This window comes from Tubulanus polymorphus, chromosome 2, assembly GCF_964204645.1.
Source record: "Tubulanus polymorphus chromosome 2, tnTubPoly1.2, whole genome shotgun sequence".
In the NCBI taxonomy this organism is placed as follows: domain Eukaryota; kingdom Metazoa; phylum Nemertea; class Palaeonemertea; order Tubulaniformes; family Tubulanidae; genus Tubulanus; species Tubulanus polymorphus.
In genome coordinates, this window is record NC_134026.1 from 17,397,349 (window position 1) to 17,412,814 (window position 15,466).

Consider the following 15,466-nt stretch of genomic DNA (forward strand, 5'->3'; position numbering starts at 1 on the left):
GAAATCGCAAATCCGTCGGCTCGGATCAAGCTTCGCAGAATTGACGGAAACAAGCATACAGATAATCGAGTCCATACATTCATGTCACAAATATGAAATAATACTCTTCTGTAAACTAGTAATACAAGAACTTGAATCATTATTTGTATAGCCACAACTAGAACAGACAGGGTCATTTGGCTAATGGACATGCTCCTCAGCATTCCTTGCTAGAATATATCGAAGCGACCTCAGCCTCATGTATTTACCCAGGAGCGGGCGAAAACAACCTAAAAATCCGCTTGAATGATATACCAACCTACTTCGTCTTAAAAATACCTTTGTGTTCAATGAACAATCGAGTCGTAAAAACGCAGTAAATCAAAACTTCACAAAACATGCTACCGTACTATAGGTTTTGTAATGTGTACAGCCGCGACCTTACATTGACGACACGGGTTTCTGGAAAACACTTGTTCGAGAGTGAAATTATTCTGATATGTCGTATCGTTTGTGTTTTCTGTCTCTTATATGGCAAAACGATTTCAATTTTTTGTTCATCGATTCTCCCGATAGTCCAATTATTCTATCGCCTGATTGGCCATAAGTTAATACCGTCTCCAAAACGGCTAGAAATACAAAATTTACTAGTAAGTACTGTCTCGGTTTTAACCAGGATGATATAAAAACCATGTTATTTGACGAGAAAATGATGACTCTTCATGCCAGATCGGAAATCATACACAACTGGGGAAACGTATGATGCTTGAGCTATTAGAAATGATTCTACATGCACTTTTAGAACTTGCTTATAGTATGGACCCACCACCCTGAAATCCACTAAGGCAAAATAATGATACCTTGTTTCTCATACCCCGGCCGGGTCAGTTAAATTAACGGTAAATATCGTGAATATAAAATGCTGCCGGCCGGAAGATACCTTCTTCTTTTTAGAAAGAAAACAAAAACCAGCCAGGCGGGTCAATATAAGTCTAGTATCCAGCCGTTGACCCGTAACATCGACTGGTGTCCAGACTTATCCACTTTGTGTGTCCCCTTTTCTATTAGCAAAGGGGGCAAACAAACAAGTATATATAACTTGAACTCATAATTCTTAAAGAAAATCATTGTTTTGAAGTAGTAGTTTAAAATTATATTTAATTTATAGATATAAGGTAATTTATATTTGGTTCATGCTGATGGTAATGATTCTTGTCTTGGATTTGAAGAATATTCATTTACTTTTAGATTTAATTCATAGCACTTAATTGTATTATTTTCACGTGCTTGAATCACGGCAACAACCCATTCTAATGGCGTCTTTGATATTTGATTTGATGCCTATTCTATAGAACGCTTTGTAGCCACGGGGAAAAAGTCACGGTAGTTAGAAATGATCCAAGGTCTGGCAGCTAAACTAGGCAGACTGCTTTCTTAATGTTTCCAATCTGGCTATTTAGAAAAATAATTGAATGGTTGACGTATACCCTCCAAAATTGGGAAAACAGGGAGGTAGGAATGATCCAACATCTGGCAATCAAACTAGACCTACAGGCATACTGGAATGTATTTGACAAACAGTAAGACCTTCTTCGTTTATAAATCATTTGAATTCAGTTCAATACAGTTTTTGCCCATTTAGAAATTCATTTTCCAATAATCTTCCATTCAAAAATGTCTGTGATGGTAAAATTTGTTTTGGTATTTTTCCCCTCCCATTATCCCCCGAATACCCGTATATTATTCAAGCAATGAAGCAGTATTATTGAGATGATTGGACAAGAATATTACTCACTACATCTGTAGATAGAAGAACGAAATAGTCTACTAAAGATGTAACGTTAAATGGACGTTAAAATCGATTTGAGTCTGAACAAATGGATGTTTTTGTAACAAAATAGTTGGGAGACGTATTTATTGGGGCGAAGGTATTATAATATACTCAGGGTAGGCAATAAATTAACATAACATCATTATATCTTCAATTACAAAAGGTCAACATCACATCACGGGTCAATAATTTACACGAATACCACATCATTGGAATATCAATATCTAGTCTAGTCGCGTACCAGCGCAGACTGCTTGCAAGATTAAAACTGGACACAATAGGTGTCTTCTTTCATATTGTCGACGGAGCGCGCTCAAGCTGCTTTCACATAGTCCCGTGACCAACAATTGAAACACATTCATTTGTATGGTTATACGGTCATCAAACGGATGTTTTGGACAATATTTAAAAGGTATTCTAAACCTCTGCGTTGTTCAAATAAACTGGTGATATTCGGTGATATGTAAAACCATTGTCATCTTCTGATGCATATCCTGCCACGTGTATTGCTCTTGTTGCATTTCAAACGATAGCATCCTTCAAAATCTTCTCACAATTTACAATATTATATATCATATGATTCTTCTTTTTTGAATACTATATGGTGCATTCATGAAGGAGAACCTTTTGATATCACCGCGAATCTGGTAACTATATTATAGTATTCTCAAAAACAAAACCAATGCAGATCTGTGAAGGGCAATGTGTTGATCAGCTTAGTAAAATCTATTGGTGCATGTACTATATGGACTGCGCAGTTTCAGTTTCCATTCAATGAAATTGAATTAATTTGACAATTGAAAAAAGCAATTTAAGCGCGAGCAGCAAAAAGGTTTTTAAGTGCACATTTTGCGTAAACTTTCCAGAAATCAAATGAGTACCGCATCTAAACTTTGTCACAATAAAGCAAGCCAGTTCTCAGTCGTCAACATTGCCATCATTTCTGTCAACACAGAATCGTTGCACGGCGTTTCATACCTGCCCATCACATTATAACGTCTTATCTTTATGACGGAAGAACGTTAACTTTTCCAATGATCCTTACGTAGCTGGGGCCGGTTGCATAGTCATGGCTTCGACTTAAGACCAGTCTTAGACCAGCTTAGTTCTATAGCCAATCTAACAACTTGAGACCATTCTTAAGGTTTAAAGCCACTTTTGGACTTAAGCCATGACTGTGCAACTGGCCCCTGCTTATCTTCAAAAACCAAGCACAAATGCGGTTAAGATATTTCAAATTACATGTATATAGCTAGGACTAATCAACATCGTCGAATCTTTCATCGTGATCTCCTTCATTCTTCAAGGGAAATGAGATATTGCTCTACACAGATGCATTTTTTTCGTGAGGAAGTCTCTAGGTACGAAATGAAGGCCTTGCCATCTTGATTTGAACATCAAGCCGTATCACATCATTCAATTCAACATTCACATCATTCAGTTCACTTCATGGGCAAGCCCCTGTGAAAACATGCCTAGGAAATTCCTGTGGACTCATTGTATAAGTTCAGTTTGTTCAGTATGTTCCACCCGCTCATATCGAGTTTTAGAATGTCCATTAGATATTCACACTATAAATATTAACTCAGCTCATGTATAGTTCACGATCTAAGCTGGATAAGAATACCGCCAGTCAGGTATACGTGTTTACAGGATCTCCGTATCTTATTCGCCACAGAGCTATATACGTAGAATTATCAGGATGACATCCCGGCGTTATAAACGATAGGATATATTTTTCTCACGTACGTATTCGCTGCAGTGCGCAGAGACTACGGCCTGAACGGACAGACATCTCGACGGACGTCAAAACCTGTTCATAAGGGGACTATGTGAGAGCAGCTTAGGTGATATACTTGTACGCTAAAATCTATGCAAGTAGGCTACGTGAAAAGCAAACTCTTAACACCCGCTGGATCACCAACAGATCCAATCTTCTCCCACCACTACCCTAGGTAGGTACCATGGCACTTCAATACAAATCAATAACTGAAAAACCAACTGTTTTAGTTATTATCAAAAACAATAAAGTTAATTGCTTTCAGAAAACCGTTAAACATGTTTTAAATAACATCATCATGTGCGCATTATTTTGTCACTTTAAGTATGAAATGCAAGGTTATTACTACGTACCATGGCCGATGACGGTACAAAATGGTGGTGCATTTTTTTCACAATTTTTTTACAACAAGCACCAATTCATACGTATTATTATTATTATCTAGACGTTTAATCCCACTATTATACTTCAATATCTTTTTTTACATTACAGACTCAATGGATAATATCATATGGAAATCTATCGAGTATTGTGTACTATTATATACATACATGAGTTAGTACTGGTCGTGAAATTTCTTGGAATATATTTTTGAGTGTTTGCAAAATAAGTAGGCATAATGAAAATTCTAATCATTCAATACAAGGCTAGGGCAACTTGCTCACTCAATATGGAGTGCACGATATACTTTCGATACTTCGAATGAGAACTCCTGCTGAACTCGATCTCAAAACAATACTTTGTTCATGAATTGAGGATGATAAATTAACGGTTCCCCTCGTCGCTTATTTCGTTATAATACTGAGAGTAAAACTAGGAGCTATAAAATGCATCAAAATGCTTCAACTTCAGTTCATTTTCTTCTACAAACACGGCAGCTTGTAAGTATTAATTCTCGGTACGCATGTAAAAAAAATAATTCTCAGGAGCAGATACAAATACAAGGGGGTATACTTCCTTAATTCAAACGTTATTTTAGATAATCCAGGGTGGAGATTGTGTCAATATATCTCAAGAAATGGAACCATTTTCAATAACCCCAGGTAAGAACAATTATGATTCCGTCACTGTTTCATAGGATTGTCATTGACAGACAATCAAATCCAGTTCACATTGATTTTAACGAAGCATGTGCGATTGCCACTCGTCAAGAGATTTAATTTTGATTGAAATAACTTGCGCACTGAGACATTATGACATTGACTGAAATGTACTGGGTGTATTGTCAATGTTTCTTGGTGTAAATCAGTTCTTTTACTACTAATCCAACAACTTGAAGAAGACTGTAGCACAGCAGTTCACGTCATAGATGAAATGCCAAAAAAGGTAATGAAATTCTTTCCGCAAAACCTAACATACGCTAGTCGTGTGATTTTGATTATGATAATCCAACAGAAAGAATAAAATAGGTTTTATGAATAAAATCAATCCATCAAATATTTGCTCATTCGCAGAATTGAAGTGAATTCGTGCACATGTTGTACGAATCTTTACCCCAGAAATACACACAGCATTCTAATACAGACGCTGTAAGTTAGGTTCAAACTTCTTTAACGAAAGAATGACAAAATCATCTAAAAGATGTTGACAAATGAACGTAAATAGCTCTAACCCTAAATTGGAAGTACTTACGGAAAAACACTAGATAATTGTGCAATGTACAATCTGAATTTTCAATTTATTTCATTGAAGCAGACAAAAGGCTACCTACTTTCCCTACTTAAAGTATTATCTAGATAGTACCATGTGTCCATGATATTCATCCATAGACATTTACAGCCTCGTCTAGACTCGCTTCTTAGACCCTGGATATGCATCTACACTACGCTAAAGACACGGGTTCAATGCATAGTTTACCGTAAAACCCGCGTTACAAAAGGGTACACTCCGAACTGAACCTGAAAAGCCCGTGTTTAATGGAGCGTTCGAGCTCCACAATTGACATTGAACTTGAACTATGGATGTGGATCCATACTACCGAATCCGAGTTAAGTGCAGACGCTACTCGGTGCGAAACCGCGTACGTCGAAACCCGGGTTCAAGGAGCTGGTGTTCGCAGCGAGTAGCGTCGGTAGTATGAATCCATCCTAGTAATCCGCAAAATCAGTTTTAATGTCATTGGTACATTTCACGCAAATTTAATAGTACCAGCCGATGACTACGGATCATTGGATTGGCTCGCATCCCAGCATTTTGACTAGAATTGTCTAGAATCATCAGATGTCAGTGACGTAAAATCAATGCTCTATTCGGGTTTTGGTATAATGTTTAGATGGCATCATTAAACCATATGCCTTTTGAACATGATACGAACAATTCTAAATCAACAGCAAACAAAAGAAATCATTATGTGCGTTGCAGTGCGTCTAGTTCAAGTTGATTGAGTTTGGTTTTCAGGGTCGTAAAATGAAAAAGCGACACATGTGTTTGAATTACATGTTCAAATGGCAGTTTGAGCGTGCGATCGAATCCCCATGGTCCCGATAATCTCTGGCCTCAACCCTTCCATCGCAGAAAGGAAAACTTTGGACCTGCTTATAATATGGTTTGAGCTATAAGAAGGGCGTGTACTTCCGGGTGCAAAAAAATTATACATATATATCCGATATTGATATTTCAAACTCAAAATGCCTAACTATTGGGTGTTTTTCAAATGAAATGCACAATGACGTCACTGTCGGCGACCTCGTCTCCGTCCACGATACTTTATTGTTTTTGTAGAGCACTCACAGCAGATAGTTATTCGTTCTCGAACATATTCCCATACTTCCTCGAAAGTAGTATTAAATCCTATCCTCGGTACCGGCTGACACCGGACAGGATCTCTTTTTAGAACTTTTATCACATAATATCTTGGTGAACATTGATACATTCCGTACATACACATTTTTTGCTGGCAACGACCTGATTGTATGTATTGTGGAAAATATCCGTCTGGCATTCTACGCCACTCTGTTTTCATTTCACAATGCCACGGTGGACGACTAGATACTAATGGTCGACCAAGAACATTCGCCGTATCCCTGTTTGGTCGTTTTCTCTGCCTTTTGCGCCGACGCCGCCGACGCGAAGTTTTTGATCGACCTTTTATTCGCCGATTTTTTCGTTTCCGCCTATTTCTACCGTTTCTGTTACCTTTCACCATCCGCACAGTCACTTCAATTTCCTGATCCTTATTTTCGTTCATAACAGCGTTATCATTTTCACTGTCGGCGTTTTCTAATACAAATTGAACAGAGTTTGTCTGACTAGAATCGTCTACCCCTGTCGTAGGGGTTGAACCTAACTTTCCCATAGACTGCACTTCTTTATATAGAATCTTAGACCGACTCGTTGTATCGTCCATTTGTGGCGCATTAGATGCCATTCTAGATGGGATATAATGTGGTTCCATCAGTCTCTGAAGTTCATCTTCTGTTTTAGGAAGACATTTTCTGTCTCGGTATATAACGTGCGTCTTATTTCCAGCTTGATCCCGTGACCTAACGGATGATGCAAGAACAATCGTCGGCATTATGATAACGAAGATTATTATTTCCATAGTACAGTGATAGGAAACCAATTTGCCGTTTTGTAGGGACAGCAGAATCTAAAAAGACAAAACAAAGAAGATATTCAGTTACCTACAGATATTTGTGTAGATATGATCATGCAATGATAAGTTAGATCATCGCCAATATGACCATGCTATATTGAATAAGTGAAATCATCGAAAAAAGTTTCTGAAAATCGATCCAACGAAACCAAGAGTCTAATTCAAACCATGGACTCTTCGTTTTAGAATCAATGTTCAAACGAAAGGCTGGAACAGGTGGCTTTGGTACTTTGGTCAAATTTTTAACATTTAAATCTCAATTTCTTACTTTTCTAATGATCTGCTACTTAACTGTCAAACTATGCTGTGCATTTATCAAATATTTCAAATATTGTTCGAGACCTGCCATTAGAAAACTCCAGGAATTCTGTTACCATCATTACAAATAATTGACTATTCTTTATCATTATTATCCAATCAGCAGGCTGTTTTATAATCATGAATGTTAAATCCACGAATTTTTCAAGGATATAATTCCAATATTTTGAATCTGCTTATAGAGTTAAAGGAACTCGTTCATTCAAATAGATTTTGGCAGGCAGGAAATATCACAATACAGTATCATAATGAAAAGCTATCCGATCCTTTTTATATAAAAGCCTTCGGATATCAGTAACCAAAAGTGGTCTCAATGACTCGCTTTGTGTGTTTAAGTCCTATTTTAAATTTCAGAAACATAATATAGGTCATCCTTTTTAGGATCCAGTTCAAACTTGAAGACTAACCCTACAAAAAAAAGAATTGAACAATCACCATTTATCTGCTTTATTTCGAGATTCATTCAGACAAGTATATTAGCGACTATGTTTTCAATGGGCTACAACAAACTGACGGATTTATGCTTTGCAATTGATTCTATGGCTATGAAATGTCAAGTCTATTCCCAATTTACATATACATGTTTGTTACAAAATCCTCTCGTTAATACAATGCAAACTTTTATACGATTTCATTGCAGACATAATTCCAAAAACTCGTGGACATAATTTCAAAAACTCATGATACGTATTTGGATAGAATAAATACAACTATATCACCTAGTCGGACGAACACGTACGAAAACACAAGAAACGAAAAACAAACGGACGTTTTCTCTGAAGAGAACATTCGGATGTTTTTTTTTGTAGTTCCGCACGCTGCGGAAAGAAATACATTGAAACTGTTCTTCTGTTGGAATCTATTGGTGACGTACCCCGACGCATTCGAAGGGCAATCTGAGTTAACATCATTATAGATGCGCTTACGTTATTATACTCCTCCTTATTCGTTGCATTAGATCATCATATTCGTCTTAAGAAAATAGTTTGATAGCCTAGATTCTACCCTTTTCAGTTCGACAAAACCCTGTAGTCTGGAAATGCTCACTGGATTCACATATAAGTCTACACCATTCTGTAACAATTAAAACTAATATAAATCTTTAACGGATTTTTATCAAATAAAACGATGGTTTTATGGTTGGACTTAAGAAAAAAATAAACCGAAACAGGCTGTCATTGTCATACTTAGGGATCCCTGCATTTAAATGTATTTCACGCATCCCGACATTAATTTTTGCTTCAGAAATTTCATTCGAAGACGATATTTAATGGGGCCTGGGCACATAGCAGCTAGTCAAGGTATCGAGGTGCAAATAGTGTAATGAAATAATTCAATTGCTGTTATCAGATTTCATATGTGTTACCACGTGTTTGTTATTGTTTCTGCGAACCTCGTGAAACAGATGGCGACGTTACCACTGCAGTTATCAAAACCACGGTCTACTGATTGTCCTATCCACTGAAAGAATAGTCAGGTAGTCGCGTAAATGATAAGTCTATAGCCGCGATCACAAGGTAATAATTTTGCCTGGGCCGAGTTGGCACGGATCAGGCCCGAGTTTTTGGCCCGTGCCTATAGGGTGCGCGTTTACACGTAAACCACTCACTCGATACTAAACAATACTTAAGCGAAGCGAAGTGAGTCACTTCCCGAGCCACTTGCCATTCACACACAATAATTTAACTCGTCACTGATTGAAATTTGGCTTGGGCTTGGTCCGACATTCTTGGACGGGTCAAATTTGGCCTGGGCCAGACAGGCGCAGGCCCATTTGGCACTGGTGTGAACGATTGTTCCAGGCCTAATGCTCGTGTGATCAGGTCCTATTACAGCAGACAACGCCTTACTCGGTACACCTGAACCTGGTAAACCCATCGAGTCGGTGAATTTTACTGAAATACTTGGGAAAACTTTCTTTTTCTCTGATTCTCAATTTGGTGACAGGCAAACTGTGAAATCTTTACAGTCCAAAATGCTACATTTGATATTCACTTTTTCCATATTCTACTTGACTATTATCCGTGAAGCCCATTATGATTTTAACTCAAACGGACACTAAGTATAATGTGATGATTTTTGGACTACTGGCATTATGGAAATGTCTATCTTTTTTCAACGAAAATTATCACTATTGAACAAGCCACATAAGATCTAATTACTCGGAGTATGTGTGAAAAAAAGATATACGAAGTATCGTAAAAATGGTTCAAGATTTCTCAATCTAGTTAGGTTACTTGAATAAGAATGAGATTAGTAGTTGAAAAAACTTCAGATATCACGTACTTTCACGTACTAGCTTCTTTTTAAGTATACAACGCGCCGTTGTCGTCGACCAATCTGGCTGCCAACTGAAGAGATGTTGACTTCCACATTCATTTGTACAATACAATGAAGATGGGAAAAGAATTGGGTGATTTTGACACAAAGCGCTATTAAAGCTAGGCAACATATCTTGACACAGATATCGACGGTGAACTAGGGAAAGTAGTAACATGTGCCGCTTATTGATAATTGCATTGAGAATTTCTATGAGCTACTTAGCTTAATCAATTGAATCGAGATGATTGATTAATTACCGTAGGTTTACTAATGAATCGAATAATAGAATATGCAGCAAAAATTCTACAATAGGCCTAATAGTTATCATCTCATTGAAGTTAAGGTGCATAATTTAGTATACAATGACACAGACTGGCGCAAACGAGGTCAAAACAAGACACTGTCCATACCAACGCGCGAAAAGAATCAGGTGTTTTTGCTCTCAAATGACCTTTAGTGGGCTTGAGTCTCGTAGAATATTACAATGTTTCAACGAAATAACAAACACGGCCATTATCTTTTGGTATTTACTATACATCATTCATCATTTAGCACTATCATAATGAGATGACATATCAACGTACGTTTGTTAGTTGCAATTATATCCCTATCCATATACTTTTAGTTCGGAGGAATAAAACACGGCCAAAAACGTTTGTTTCAGCTATAAATGGTGAACGAAGACATTGAAAACTAGCTTCAAAGTTGACCAATTAGTATAGGGAAAATATACTATGAACGCTTCCCAATACAGCAGACGTGAAATGTAAAAAAAACTTTGGAAAAGGCAATGCAACACCTTGCATCTGGTCGAGTGGGTTGGCCAACAGGTGTTTGTCACAGTACGTGTAACTCGAACCCTTGATAACTCTTGATAACAAAGTAGTAACCGATAGAAATTTACATTCTAAAAACCATTTCAGTTTGAAATATTATTCTATAGCTACGCCATTGGTCTATTGGTCATTGCTGGACTACCACTTCGCAGAAATACATCTTTTACTCGTCTGAATTTGAAACGTTGGCTTTGAGGTATTCCAGTAATATGATAATATTATGTGAAATCATCACCATGAATTATGGAGATCGGAAAATAATCACTAGCGGTTTATTCAAGGACGGGCCATCGGTGCAGCTATTTGATTATCCCACATTGTGTCAAGCAAAATATCAGTGGGATATTCTATACAAATATATTTGATAAGATTTAATAATTCACGTTTCAAATCAATTGTGGATGGTATATAAATAAAACAGATCGTTTGATGAGAATCTAGCCTTATTTGTTATTTTCGCAATATTAGTTTTTCCTCGGAACCAAGCATTGAGTCAGTCGCACAAGATATGTTTGCTAAGAATTCAGACTAACTTGCATAGAATTAGTTTCGTTTTTAGATCAACCCTAGAGTTTTGTCTTTAACTCAACGGCATGTCACTCTCTAAATACAGTTGACGCGACATCCGATACGTGTGTTCCGGGCCTTGAGTAGGTTACGTAGTTCTCGTAGGGTCGATGCGCAACTTATGTCTCCAATTACACATACAATTCCAAGTTTTACAAAACCCTAACCACCTCTAATAATAAGAATATTCCACACAGCCAATTCAAGATTATGAAATCTAGAAATTTACACCTAAAAATAAAATCAAACTTTTATTCGACTGGCAATCAATATACAGTATATGAAAGTAAATGACTGTAAAAATGCAAAGAACATCCTAGTGAGATTCATTCAATTTTTCACTTTCTAAACACAAAGATACGCGAAGAAGCTACCGTCACAAACATGATGTATGAAATTGGGGTGGTCAGGGGTTTTTATGTGTAGGATAAATGCCTATACCAATACCAATGGGAATTGTAGAACTGGGACTGAACCTACCCAGTACTTAGGTAACTTCTCAGAAAGATTACTGCTACGTTGAGCAAGTACGTATATTGTATATAAACGGCGTAGATATCGATATCATTTTAACTGTTACTGTTTCCATAAACCGTTATTCTTGCACGTATCCTTTCGATAAAATCGATTTACCGAAGAATCATCTCCCATTGAAAAATAAAGAGATTCAAACTAAGAATATGGAATATGTAATTCAGCATATTTATCTAAAGAAAACCCCACAATGATTATGCTGTTCACTTCTTAAGATTACAGGGTAAAATGAACGTAGTTAAGTTTTTCTTATCTGCAGTTGTCTAGAATTTGTATTCGATACATAACAAAATTAGTCTAAACGAATAACGGAACCGGCAAATAAGTTCCGCCTAACCTACATTCACCATAACCCCTCGGTACAGGCGTACGGGCATGTACGTAGATAGAATAAAGACAATTTGGCATTGTTAAATCCTTAGTAAATGTCAATTGGCTCATTAGAAGTTATCACTTTTCTCTCACGTATATATCACTGATATTCCATGGAAGAAATCTGCAAACCCAACATTGCATGTCATATGGTACACGTGCCCAAACTCGCAACCATTAAACATTAGGTACATCTACAAGATCAGAGGTTTGAGAGTACTATACGATTTAACGCACCTCACCAATTACACATCGTTGTCGTGGGAACAAAGCCCTTACAAATGAAGTCAACTATAAGCTTCATCGATCATTCGAAAATCGGAGATAGAGAAACCGTATAAATACAAAGGTAAGCAGAGAAAAAGAGTCGATGTCAGCCATTTGGCTACCCTTTCGCTTTTCATAGTCTCTGCATCATTGTTAACTAGTAAATGAGGATAGTACAAAGTGGATAAATGGCGTCAAGTACGCTTACATAACAGGCCTAACATAAAACAGGCTTACCTGCGGACAGCCTAAAAAACTACCCCAGTGTCTGCCTATCCGACATTTGTTAAGTCGCGTAGAAGATCCCATAAAAAACGGAATGATACTGATACATCCGATTCAACTCCATAATCCTCTATAAGTAAATCACTTGATGTGAAACAATCCCGCCATGAAAAACAAGCGCACGGTACGTATTCCTCTGAGGCAGCTATGATAGCAAATATCTCCAGCAACAGGATATCGTCAACCCACGAACTGCCGACACAGATAAAATTCCAAATTTTGGTAAATTGCTTAACACGTGTCACCAAATTTAATGAAAATTTTAGGTTGAGAACATATCGTAATTATATGCGTGTGTAAGTGCGCGTGTATATGTGCGTGTGTGTGTGAGTGCGTGCGTGTGTCAAACTGACAATGCGATGCATGCGCTTTGAGCGGCCGCACCGCCACATGTGATGGAGCGGGCTGGCTGACAAGTGTGAGTGATCAAAACTTCCGTCCTTTATGAAATACCACGAAAACGCGCAGCCCGTATAGTGTACCGTAGTGTAGTAGCCATAGGCCAATTATATTCGAAAATTAGTGTCGACTATAGTTACAGATGACGGTGGCATTGTGAAACTATATATTATTATATATTATTATATATATATATATATATATATATATATATATATATATATATATATATATATATATATATATATATATATATATATATATATATATATATATATATATATATATATATATATATATATATATATATATATATATATATATATATATCTTGAGTTTTGTTTGCCTTCCTCGGTCGAATGAGGTTACTTTTACTTAACAAAAAAAAACATCTAAAATATCAGAGCCGTGAAGACGATTAGAACAGTCATATATTATTTCCTTGTAATAATCATGAAAAGAAGTATTCCATTGCATATTGAAATTACTCCTCACTTATTTTGTTGAAGGATACAACAAAACAAACGCAAAAGCTATTGAAGTATTCACGACAGTTATTCTATTACACAAAAAAGCAGACGGGTTCACTTTCAACGTCAATGAACGACGATACACATCATACACAACGTGACCAAAACCGAAAACAATCAAAACCATATGTCACAACATCCGATGTAGCCTACCTTAGCACGATGTTATACCGTCAAATGCTTTGTTTAAATGAAACCATAAACCATAAAAAGACTGTTTTGTACGTACCAACGCACATATCAAATACTACTCATACATCGTATAGTACGTACTTTAAAACGTCCCCTACATCCAAAAGCCATACAACATTCACTGTTTAAGCTTCTTTCAACTAGTTCATCTTACCAGGTTTGATTTACCCTGTCTGTAAGGGCAATTATGCTACAGTTTATTGGAAAGTTTGGAATACCACTCAAATGCGCGTGCTTTGAACTTTTGACGGTAAAATAAGTTAATGTTCGGGGGAACTTTGATGTTTTGTGTCTCGGTGTTGAAACAAATATATTCCGTATTAGAAGAGCATTGCACTGCTGCACGCAGATAGTTTTGTTAATTTTGATTAAATTGTCTTCAATGCATCTTAGAGCATTTTCATATCAATAAGTTTTGTTTTTCTTCGAAGCACCAGACTTCAGATCCATTCAAGACGATTGGCAATGTAGTGGAACTAAATATTTAAGGGCAAGGTGAGCTGGTGGTTACCAAATGCAATGAAAACATGGCTCACTGAACCTCATTACGTTCGTTTGGAGGACTGAATCGACTGACTCTTTCCCGTTCAGTCCAGCATCTCGATCGAACGAAATTGTCAATATGGCTGAGCTCAGTCCACCACCATCAGTTTTCATGAAGCTCTCGATTACGTCATACTAATTGACATTGAATCAAATGGACCACATGACATGTACGCCCGGTCACGAGCGAACGGCTGACTGAGTTGAGCGGAAGGCGGTATTCCATACGAAGACGGTTAATGAGTACAATTTTTTTTAAATAACCAGTTATGGATACTATAATCTGTCACATAAACTGACTCGTTGTTGGGTTTTAAATTTTGGTAATACTCCGCGTCCTCTTGTGTCCTTGTTGTAATTTTCGATTTATCATGCAATTTGTTTTCTTTTGCCAATAATTAATTAAGAACTTCAATATTTTAGAGGCGTATCAATCGGGTGATCGTATCACCTGCACACGTCGCCTAAGTTTATGTACGTAGTTTCTAAGGTGTCTATTTCATCGCCCATTTTGAATACGTACATTAATCGTTTCAAGTCTCAGAAGCTTACTCTAAAAATTCTGTATATCATTTACAGACAAAAGACAGGATATTATTTCCTTGTCTGACACCTATATCATTACAATTCAGTTTTCATAGCATTCGCCATCCTTAGATAGACATGGTTGAGCAGGTGAATCCGGTTTAGAACCCCTGGACCGTTAAACTATGGTGTAACTAAGTATGAAAGGTCGTCTGACTTGGAGAAATATCTATATCTTAAGCTCAATAGTTTATGTTTCGGACATAAAAATCTTTAGAAAGATATCCGACTTGTGTGGATTCTGTTGTAAGTGATGGCTGTCGAGATCGAGAGCATTAGTTGCGTTCAAGCGAGGCTTTTCAGTACGGTACTAAGCGTTCATACAGTCGTGAAGCTGGTGGAAGCGAGTCCGGGGAGCGATACCGGACCCCTGGCAAGCGAGGATGTCAGTACGGCTCTGAGGTGGCCGCGTATTATCAGTAGTGTGAACTATACAAGCTGCGTACTATAGTAAGGTTCACTTAACCAGGGGGACGAGTGTCGTTTATTCACGCACATTGCAGTTTTTACTCGTTTTTTACTCCCGTTGTA

General features: G+C 37.2%; 1 pseudogene; it reads right to left on the minus strand.

Moving 5' to 3' along the window:
• Positions 1-6,225: 6,225 nt before the first annotated feature.
• LOC141898979 (uncharacterized) lies at positions 6,226-12,921 on the minus strand (annotated as a pseudogene).
• Positions 12,922-15,466: the final 2,545 nt, after the last annotated feature.